This window comes from Manis javanica, chromosome 1 (assembly GCF_040802235.1).
Source record: "Manis javanica isolate MJ-LG chromosome 1, MJ_LKY, whole genome shotgun sequence".
Classification (NCBI taxonomy): Eukaryota; Metazoa; Chordata; class Mammalia; order Pholidota; family Manidae; genus Manis; species Manis javanica.
In genome coordinates this window covers 140134524-140146216 of record NC_133156.1, presented here as the reverse complement: position 1 = coordinate 140146216, position 11693 = coordinate 140134524, and the positions used below count along the sequence as shown (strand labels likewise).

The window sequence follows — 11693 nt, the reverse complement described above, 5'->3', positions numbered from 1 at the left end:
CAGGCAGACTCAGGGCCCTGTCCTCTCCCCCACCCCGCCACCCCGAGCATTTACCCTGGGGTGCCTTGCCCTTTGAGGGGCCAGATGTCCCCTGGCCATTCACATTCCACTGCCCCATCCCCTCATGACCCCAGGCCTGCATTTATAGCTATTCTTGGCCTGCAGTCTAACCCTAACCTTGGTGTTCCAGGTATCTATTATTGAGTAACCAACCACTCTAAAACATAACAGCTTATATAACAATTTATTCACCTCACATTTCTTGAGTTGCCTGGGCTGGGCTGAGTGGCTCTTGCTCAAAGCCTGTCACGTAGTGGCAGCCTGATATCATGTCAGCTGAGGCTGCAGGCACCTGAGAATTGACTTGGCTGGATATCTTCTAAGGCCCACTCGTATGCCGCTCAGCGATGATGGCTCAGCTGGGGCTGTTGACCTGCGTAAGCCTCTCCCTGTAACTTGGGCTTTTCACAGCATAGTGGCTGGGTTTCACAGGAGCATTCCAGGAGGGACTGCTTCAAAGGGCAGGAAACCGGAGCTGCCAGGCCAGTGAAGGGCTCTGCTCAGAACTATGGCAACATGATTTCCCCAGAGTCCTATTGATGAAAGTGACCAGGAGGCCCACCCAGATTTCCGGCTGATGGAAAGCAGAAAGGGCGCACTGCTAAAAAGCAAGTGGGATGGGAGAAGGTGTTGCCTGACTTTGGAAAATAAGATCTACCGCATTCAGCTTTGTCATTAACCTGCAATGAAGCTACCCAGCTGTAGATAAATTTCCGTTTTCATACTGGTTAGTCTGTGTTTAATGGGCACAGTGTAATATTCGGTTTACTTTGGTAACTGTCGTCAAGATTACATTCAGGAACTTACCAGTTATTAGTTCATACCCTTTATACCTTCCAAGGCTATTTAAACACATACTTAGGCCCAATGACAGGCGTGCCCATGGAGGTCCAGGGCACGTGAAAAGCCACCACTGCTTGACTACATTCACAATAGTCCTGTGTCCAAGACTCTCAAGTGGAACCAGGCAAAAATATGTAACTGGATCAGTTCAAATCCATCGCAGTAATGAAACTCTTTTTATTAAGTGCACCATCAGCCTCTCTGTTGAGCCTTATGCTTCAATGTTTCCCATCAGCTCCAGTCAAACTGGACTTCTCACCTTGGGTTTCCTGACCTTGCTTGTCTGCTTTCTCTGCTCCTGCTTCCTGCCATCCTATGTCAGATTCCACTCCTATGTCCTCATTTGTCGAAATACTACTTCTTTTTCATGGCAAATTCAAATATGACTTCCTCCCGACTGACTTTCCTACTTTTCCTGATTCTCCTAACAGAGTGTTCCCCTGCTCTTCTGTGAACAACTGTAACTCTTGCCTGCCACCTCTTAGGATCCCCACCTTGTCTGCTTGGAGTCACGGTCCTGTTTGGGCTTGTCTAGTTCCCTCCCCTTACCTCTGCAGCAATTCCCTACTCAGCACATCACCTCCCACACCACAGGTGTTCCACTGGAAGGTTGAATTGGGTTGAACCTCTAGGAATGTCATTCTCCTTATCTAGTTATTGTCTCTAATGGCCTAAGCATCTGAACAGCTCACTAGCCCTCAGGGAACTTGGTTCATTCACATTCATACTTTCATCCACTTACTAATCCAGCAGATATTCAGGGCACAGACCCTATGCTAAATCAAAAGAATGTTTTAACTTAACTCGGGGTTTACACTAAATTAAACTTCCACAAGCAAAATAACCTTTGTTACCAAAGGAAACAAGTATCCCGTGTCACATGCTTACTCCAGGCTCAGCTCCTGAAGACAGAGAGAGATGTCCCTTGGCATGGGACCCAGGGCTGCCCACAGAGCCTTGCATGTAGCTTCAGCAGGAAGATCCTGGTTTCCATCCCCTCTTCCAGTTTACGCTGGGCAGTGGACCTCGGGCTGGCTCTCAAACGTTGCCTCTTCTGATCACTTTCACAAATGTGGGGGCTGCCTTGCTGACCTGTCCTGGTTCTGCTCCTGCTCTGTCCACACTGGGCTGGGGTGCCCCCATCCATTCTGCCCAGGCAGCTCCTAACCTGTTGCACCCCTGGTTGGTCTTTGCTGCCCTTTTACAGGCCAGTCTTTACACCAGGAGAAAGGACTGCAAAAGAAGTTCTGAGCCCTTCATGGGGGACAGTCAGAAACTCCAGTTCAAGGTGGGACCATCTTCCAATGTGCAAAGGTGAGCTATCTAGCTACTGTATGTCTCCATTTCCTCAAGTGAAATCGCGGCTAAGAGAACCCCTATTTCAATGAAGTAACACACTCACACATTACTACTCCACCTGCTACCTAATCGCAGCCGATGAATGTTGGGTTTTCTTGTTGTTGAATTATTGTTGTCTTGGTTATGTTTCTTGGAAGCAGACTTGGAGACAAGGAAGGGTCTGATCTGAGGTAGTGTTGGGAGGGGAGGAGGGCAGCTTCAGCTTAATCCTGCAGGGGAATTGGGGTGTGGGGCACCCACCAACAAGGGTGCAGGGTTTCCTCAGGGGAAGATTTCCCTGGCACAGCCTAGTCTTAGTTGACAGGCAAATCAGCAGCTCAAGGGCAGTCCTCCAAGAAGAGAGGCAAGTGGGGCCTAGAGAAACAAAAACACCTTGGCGCTGAAAGGGGCAAGCTGGAATTCAGAGGCGACCTGCCATACTCCTGGGCGGTGTGCATCAAGCTATCTCAGCAGAGCATTCCTCGTCATTCTTGTCTTTGATTGGCCTTTTCATTCCACAGTTACTGTTCTCTGTCCTACATTCCGGCTCCTTTTACAACTTAGGGTCGTTCCTTCGTTCAGCAAATGCGTAAGGAGTCCTACTGTGTGCCAAGCACCATGCAAGTCCTGGGATATATCACTGAACAGAATAACCAACAACCTGTGCTCTCGTGGGAATAATTCAGAGGTGGCAAGTTTTACCACTTTCTAAAGTAGTTAAAAATGATTGTTAGAAACAACCAGAAGTCAGAGAAGATGTGATTAACGGCACAATAGCAATTTTTACTCAAAGTAACTTGCAACTATAAATTAATAAGACTGATTTTCTCCTAAGCCTATTCATCTTTCCCAGGCAATAATTTTCATAAGACTTTTAAAAAATTATTTATTTTTTATTACATTGGTACATAATCACCCTGCCAAAATTTTGGAAAATAAAAAATTAGTCACCTATAATTCCACTGGCTTTGTACAACTACTGTTAGCATTTAGGGGAAATTTCTACCTGTCTTTTCTTTGTGTCTACTTTACCTTTTTTATTAATTTGCAATCATGTATGTATATTTATATATCCTTTTCTCATGTCCCACAGTCTATATAACAATATTTTAATGACCATATAATAGGCTATTCTTTACTTCCTCATTCCTAATATCAGCTCTTTGGGTTGCTTTCAGTATTTTCGCTATTATTGAATTGATTAATTCAGAAAACAATTCCAGAAGAGGAGTCCCAGTCACGTGTGAAGCAGCGAACCGGTAATCCAGATGAGCTCCCTGCTTGCTAGGGAAAACTTCCGAATGACTCACACCTGGATATATCAGGTTTATCATGTTGGCTAACAAAGCCAACACTCTCACCCTGCAGTTTCATATTTCACATGCTCGAGTTCTTTATAAGTTTACAGAAGGCCTCCAAAAGAGGAATTTTTGGAATTTGATTTTTATCTCCATCTGACTGCACACAACTCGTTCTAAATCTCCCTGCAAGTGCTCGCTACCCTCAGAGGGGCCGCGAGGGGAGACGCGGGGGGCTTCCCGCGACCTGCCTGTGTTACTCCCGCTGCCCGCGCCCGACCCCAAAGGGCCTTTGCTGCAGGGGGAGGGCCTCCAGGTCTAGTTGTCACCAGTGTTTCAGAAGGCTCTCCAAGGCCACAGACATCTGTCAGACACCCCCGGCAAGACAAAGACAGCTGGGGAAACCCACAAGGAAGGAAATCCCACTGCGAAAGGAGCTGCCTCCCAGGACTCTGAGAGCCATAGTCAGCCATTGTTCGGTTACAAAAAGCTCAAGTTGAAAGCTGCTGCTGGTTCCCGGCTCAGTCTCTTGGCCCGTGGCAGAGTGAGCGGGAGAGACACAGAAGCGCCTGTGTGCCCAGGAGTGGCTGAGGGAGCAGCAGCGGATGGGCTGCGGCCAAGAGCCAAGTCTCTGTCTAGAGCGTGTCTGGCCCCTGGGGAGACCACACAACAATGGGCCATTAACTCTCCCTCCCAGCACGGGCATTCACCACAGGCCCCACACTCTGGTGTCTAAAGCTCCCTGCAAACTGTAGTGAGTTGTAGTGAACGTTCCAACAGCCACCTGCACGCCCTCCCCGAGCTGGACGAATAAGCAGAAAGGCTGCCTTTTTTTTACCCACCTTGCTTCTGGAAAGCCTAGGAAGAGGAAAACATGTTTTGAAAGTATATGAATTGTTCAAACTTGGCTGCACAATTTCACAATTGGACGCCATGTCACACCTTTGACAGATATTTGACATCAATATGCAGAGTACTCTGAGTGAGGGGAACAAGCAAGTGGTAGAGAGAAATGGGCATCAGGGCAGCATTAAAAAAGAAAAACAGTTTCCAAGCTGCTGTCTACAGCGTTCTCTTCACAGCTCCTGCAGCTGATCAAAAGTCTTCACATGACAAGTGGTCTGGTCCCTGAAGCAGGCCACCAGGGCAAAGAGTCAGGCCTGGATGTTGGTATCGACGGGGGTCCAGTTAGTGCTTTCCCATATTAAAGCCCAGAATGTCTTTGTCTTGCGGGGGGTGTCTCACAGATGTCTGTGGCCTTGGAGAGCCTTCTGAAACACTGGTGACAACTAGACCTGGAGGCCCTCCCCCTGCAGCAACGTTCGATGGACACACTCTAATACTTTTATTTGTACTCAGGGTTGGCGGAGGGAAAAGTTCCTAAAAAGCAACTCCTCAAAAGAAGCAAGGACAATCAGTTAAAACAAAACCTAACACTCAAACCTTTAGTATAGCACCATGGGTGGAATTCTAGGACTAACATACCTTAATAACTCTTCTAAAAAAGCACAGTTTTAAAAATGCCTGAAGGAGGCTGTGGTAAGAGAGCCTCATTTGCAGGATGAAATCATTTTAAGGTGCAGAAGGCTCAATGATGCTAGCTTCCCTGAGGCCATAGGCTGGTGTGCATCAGGAATGGTGAGGGCCAGAGCTGGGAGTCCATAATGTAGTCCAGTGTAAATTGCAGAAGCATAAAGGACATTTAGCACGGGAGAGTCTTGGCCAGTTTCCTGATATAGGACTGATTTATAGAAATGCTCTGTGAGGTTATGTCTGTTATTAGACTAACAGTGACATACTTGCATACTGGTTGGCAAAGGGCTGATGCCCTAAGCCTTCCTAGTGCTACTCCTGCTTCCCCACACACCCCCAACACTCCCAGTGCTGAATACCAAGAGTGGGCATCTCCAGGGGCCAACCTGGCACCTGCCGGCCTATTAGGTGTCCACAGGGACTGCCACACACAAACCCACCATAGCACTGGGCACATGCCCAGGGTCAGGAGGCCAGAGGCAGTGCTCTCCCACAGCATCCTCAAGAAATGCAGCCCTCACAGGGAACCATCCAGACATATGTACATCTCAGCCCTACCTTTACACATGTAGTTATTGGCAGGACTTACCCTATTTCAGTTTCTTTGGACCTCTAAGTAACCAAAGTGCAAGTAACTGTATTATGCTTTTGGTTACATAAAGAAAAGTCTAGAGTGGAGGACATTCAACTAACTAAGATATGATAAGGCTAAATATTAGCCAATGTGGGGCAAAGACTCCAGTATCCTTCACACTCATCAAGAGAAACTAGATCGTCCACAATAGGCTTTCTGGAAAATTTTCCATTCTCTTTTAAGCTGTCTCCCATCAACGTTAAATCTCTTAACTGAACCGGGGATTCTGACCAAAGAAAGTATGGGAGAAACAATGTTTCCATACAGATGTGCCAATCTCCATGTTACATGCTTTCCATGTCATCTTCATGGGCTCTGACACTGGGTTATCGACCCCTTTACAGATGAGGACACTGAGGCTTAGAAAAGTTAAGTAATTTACTCAGGAGCCTAGAAGCTAGAGGGCAGATATAGAATGGGAAGCTGGGTATATCTAACTGAAAGGTCCCATTTTACCAGCTGTTTGCCCAATACTATCCCTTCTGTAATTGGCAAGTGGGTTACCCATGGTGGTATCTGTCTTCGGAGGTTACTTAGCTATTAGGTTGGAAAGAAAAAAGGGTATCTGGCAAGTGTGATGTAAGAGAACACGAGCTCTGAGGAGAAAGCCAACTGCTACCCTTCAGGAAGATGTTCTTCCCCGAGATCCAGCGAGCCTCCGTCACGTGCGTTCTGACCACGCACCCCCTCAAGAAAAGAGGCGCTGTATCTCTGCCAGCCAGACTCCATTTCCTCCTGACTGCTTATCTTGATTCAACTATCACTTTCTTCTTATAACCTAATGTTGAATATGTACATACATTTTTTTGTCTGTTAGACTCTAATCTCTCTCATTACATGAATGAGGAGCCATAAATGATAACTTTTTTTGCATCCCATACATGTAGCACACAACACAGAAGAAGCTTATGTCAATTAAATGAATGAATAAATGGGGGAGATGATCCTTCCCCTCCCCCCCTTTTTTTGCACCCTAACAGGTTGTCCACAACACAACACAGTAGGTGCTGAATAGCAGGTGAATGAGAAACAGTCCTTGCCTGGAGGGATGCACGTTAAAAGGCTGTGCATCCAGGGATGTAAGTAAGAAAGTGACAAACTTAGAAACATGAGGCATGGCTATGGCCAGAGGAAAACACTAGCCAAGTTTTACTCAGAAGCCTAGCCTCAGAGAAATATCTTTCTACTGACTTTCTGTAAAGTGGGACACCAGGCAGGCCCCACGTTATGCCCGATGCTGCAAGTGAACAGCTTTCCCATATCTGTGACAAAATCACCAAGTGGCTGTGATCAATAAGAGCTAAATAGATCTCTACCACACCCCATCAGATTGTCATTATTTTTTCTTGGAACTCCTGTATTTCTACCATCATAGTTCTCTTTTGACAATAATCAGACATATTACCACCTGAAGTATTTACATCAGGAAATTGTCAGGATGGTCTTTAATGATGAATCTCTAAGAAAGACAAAATCCAGCAGTTCAGTCAACTTTTCTCAGCTCTTGTTTTCCAGTTTGGGGACAGTTATTCCTCATTTTCCCTTGTTTTTCTTCCATATGACACTTGTTACTTTTAAAAAAGAACCAAATTTGAATCAAATGATCACTCTTGATATGCCATCATCTATAACTTCATTAAATGAAAATGCTCTGAACATAATACTCACCCACAGATCTTTGAACAACTATGTTTCCTAAAGTCAGTTACAACATTTAAGTAAAGTGGATGTTAGCTGGCCCTACACCAGTCACAGAGACAAGATATAGTACTTGTGTACAGTAATGCCAAGATATAGTACTTTTATATAGTAATGCTAAGATACAGTACTTGTAGCAGATACTCTTGCCTGTCTAAGAGCTCTTACCTCTTACCTTGAAAGTAGCCTGTTGCAAGGTGGGAGAACAGACTTGTCTTATCTCACAAAAGCATTGCTTAATATAGACTTCGCTTTACCTGAGGAATCACATGATGGTTATTGCAACACTAGTTACTTCATTTATACCTTCCTACCTTATGTCTAGGGAGAACAACCCTTTAAATCTGAGTGAACAGCCCTGTGCATCTTTTAGTAACAGGGAAGACTGTCATATATTTGTCAGTGGCAAGGCATACCCAATGACAGTCTCAGCCAACATCAAGGACTTAGTCTGCAAGAGTTGCCCAGAGTTCGGCTGAGATGGCCAGGCCCTCATACCCCTGAATCAATGTGGCTGTGGTCTGCCCCAGGAATGGGTATGACTTAGGGCTAGGCTGTATTCTGTAACTGAGACACTCCTTGAAGAGGGTGACAGCTGAAGGCTGCTTGCTGACAGTGTTCCCAGCAGCTGGGACAACATATCTTTCATCGAAAGGGGATCTGGATGGTGCAATGCCCATCACAGATATACAGTCCAGTTGAGAGATGTACACAAGTACACAGGAAATTATACTATGCTGTGATGGGAATAGGATAGAGTTAAATATAGGGCTCTACGTGAACATCTAAGGGACTTATTGTACACAGTTTGGGGACTGAAGGAAGCTTCTTTGGGGAAAATCTCATGTTTATGGTCTGTGCAGGGCATGATGGCTGAGCAGTTACAAAAGAAGAGGAAAATCCACATGCAAAGGGCAGGGCACAAGTGGTTCATTGAATGCGGGGACAGGGGAAAAGGATGCTAAATGGGAAATGGGGGCCAGATCTCATCTGCCTTATTGAAGACTAAGATTAGCAGCAGGGAGCCACAGCAGGATTCTATGCCAGGCAGTGGCATGATTAGAAAAGCACTTGGAGATACTGTAATAGCTGTAGTACAGTGAATAAAGTGGAGGGGGTAACTTAGGGGAAGCCTAACAACTCTGAGCATCGCAGTAACCCAGGTAAGAGAGTATGGTGACCTGTGGTGATGAAAAGATGTGGACAGATTCAAGAGATGTTCAGGTGGCAAAATCAAGAGACTCAGGTGATGGATGGGATGTAGGAGGTGTAGACGAGGGAGGAGTCAGAATGATGGCCAGGTTTCTGGATGGATGACCATGGCATTCACTGAGATGGAGCAGATGTGGGGACAGAGCTGGGGAAGGACGATGACTTCAGGTATGGAGATGCTGAGATGCCTTTCGGATGCCCAGGAGAGGCGTTCCCTAAGCAGCCGCCCCAGATGCCTCATCGGTGTTCAAGATGCCGGCTGAGGAGGCACTGACATCCACGTGGGAAAGAGGTGCTAGGAGTGGGTGGCGTCTCCTGCAGATTTATGTAAAAGTGAGAAGAGCCCAGGGCCTGCCATTACTCGAACTACAGGGAGCACTGAAATGTAAGGAATGGCTGTGTAGGGAGGAGCCTCATCAAAGAGTCTGAGAAGACTTGGGAATATTAGCAGGAAAATCAAGATGGCCTGGGGTAACATAAGCCAAGAGAAGTGAGTAATAATAAAGGAAGACCGGTAAACTATATTTGGGACTGTGGGGGACTCAACAAATGTTTCCTGTTTCCCCTAAATGCGTTCTGCACTGATTATGAGACAAACAAGGGCACAGGCAGTTGGAGAACTGACTGCCACCTTTCTTACTGATGAAGCTGACAGCCAACACCAGCCTTAGGGTGGGGCAGCAGCGAACCAGTCCATCAGGAAACCTGGATCCTAACCCAGCCAGGCACAGGCAGCGCTGGACCAGGCAGCCCCACCAAGCAGGCTGTGGACGAGGAGCAGGGCACCTGTGAGCTCCCTACAGCAAGTGCTCCCTAAAGAACAACGTGCCTGAAAATGTGTTTTGTGAGACTCAGGGCCAGTGGACTAACAGGGAAACTTCCTGGGGTCAGATCACGGAAAGCCGATAAAAAGTCGGGAAAGAGCATCAGTGTCCAGGGCATGTGTATTTTCTCTGGAGGTTATTCACCAAACCAGATTCATACAATGGAGAAAAAGGATGTAGGGCTCTTCAGAAAGAATTTCAACCAACCATCCAAACCAAAAACCAGCACAAAACGGAAGAATATACATTTCTCAAAAGGCCGTGTTAATAAATAGACCCCCAAGTTTTAGTGGTTTGACAAAAGTAAATGCATATTTCACTCATGTCCTAGTCTATCACAAGTTGGGGAGCTCTGCTCCATCTTGTACCTACATCACCTAGGACATGCGGCCTCCCAGGCTCGTGTGGATGGGAATGGGGAATAGAGGGCACAGACAGGGTGCATGCATCCCATTGGACAGGCTGTAGTCATGTGGCCCATCTAACTACAAGGAAGCCTGGGAATTGTAGTCTGTGGGTCTTTGAGGAAGAGAAAAATGGACACTGGTAAGCCAGCAGAAAACACCACAGAATGAAATCTCACATAAGTAAAGTGATTCCTCACTAGCCTTGAAGAAAGCTTCTTTTCAACAGGCAATAATGCTCAAATTAAAGAAATAAACACAACTGAAATGGAAATTATGATGCACAGCATATAATCATTAGCTACACAACACCTAGCACGGAATAGGGCTCACTGAACACCTATTGATCGATGTAGCTAATGCCTGGTAAGTCCTGAAATTTAAGCGAGAGAGCAAACAAAAGGAACGACAAGAAAAGCACCCCCCCCCCCCGCCCCACCAGAGGCTGAAAACATTCTGGTTTTGCTCTCTTACCCAGTTCTCCCACATCCTATACTTTGGCTGCTGGCTTGGAGGCCATAATCAGGAAAAGAGAGCTTCTTAGAAAAGCAGAGTGGTTGGGCTGGGATAAAACTGGCCATTAAAAAGTCTTGGTTTGGTAGATCTCACTTTACTCTTTCTTTTCCCAGGGGAACATTAGCAAAGGAATGTGGCTTGCAAGGATGCACCGCCATGCTGCTGTGTCCGTGGCTCTGGAAAAGGCCTCCAAGGCTCCTAAAACCTCCTCGGTGCCTACTAATGTGGGAAACCTCTTTAAAACATTCAGTTGCATAATTGGAGAAAAGTAATTGAAGAAAAGGTTTAAATCGTCTTGTGGGAGGCAATAGCTTGACTAACATTCCTACTTAAAAATAAGTGATGAAACTCAGATTTTGCAATTCATTATTTCAGCAGGCCTTTTTTGAACATCTACTAAATCTGTGAAGCAATGTACCATAGACAGGGAAGGACACAAAGAACGAGTGGGCCAGGCTTGGCATTCAGGGAGCTAGTGGGAAAGACAGTCACTTAATTGTCTCATTGGATTATAAGGAACAATGATTCTGAATAGCATGGTGGGGAAGTTAGCGTCAAGTTGGTGAGGGGGCTGCTCATCTCAGACTGGCGAGAGCAAAGGCCCTGTGGTGAGTGCAGTTGGGGTGGAAGACTGGAAGAGTGGGTGCTCCTTGGCAGTACCCCACCAGCCCCATATGCACAAGTGGCTGAGGTCCTGGCTTGAGTGGGTCATGGCATTCAAGAGGCCTTCTGCCTAGACCACACACCAGGGATGGATATCAGGGCCTTGGAACTGTGGGGCCCCTGGGACACCTTAGACATTCAGCAGGCTCCACAACGTGGACTTTAAAGGCTCCAGGAGATTCTGAGGTTTGAGACACTAACAAGATGGGCTATGAATGTGGTCTGCAGAGCATTCTTAAGGGCAGGAAATTATTCAAGGGTCTCTGAGAAGGAGTGGCACAATATACCTTACACTTTGGGAAGGTCACAGGGATTATGGTCAAAGTAGCAACGGCTGAGCGATGCTGAAGTCAGGAGGAACAGCCCTTTCCTGAGAGGGCCACCTCCTCCCCACTTGTGCCCCTTGGTGGCTCTCCTCCAGGTTTCTCTAGTTTCAGGCACCTGCAGAGATAAATAAAGTCCCTTTACCACGAATAGTCAACTTTCACTGGCTTGTTAATGTGTCACTATAATATAGGGCCTCGAGTTCTTGAAAGCAGCAAAGCCTCCTGCCCAAGTACCTGGAGGATTCCAGGGATTTTCACAGGTGTGTGCACCCTCCCCCGAGTGCAGCAGGCCCTGCCCTTCTCCTGCAGATCCCCCCCTGCCACCAAGGCACTCCACCCCTTGA

General features: G+C 46.7%; 1 long non-coding RNA gene across 1 annotated transcript; it reads left to right on the top strand.

The window, feature by feature from the left end:
- Positions 1–261: 261 nt before the first annotated feature.
- On the top strand, positions 262–10712 carry LOC140849653 (uncharacterized). Its single transcript, XR_012131785.1, has 3 exons — positions 262–437; positions 2111–2217; positions 10474–10712. It is a non-coding gene; the product is annotated as an uncharacterized lncRNA (long non-coding RNA).
- Positions 10713–11693: the final 981 nt, after the last annotated feature.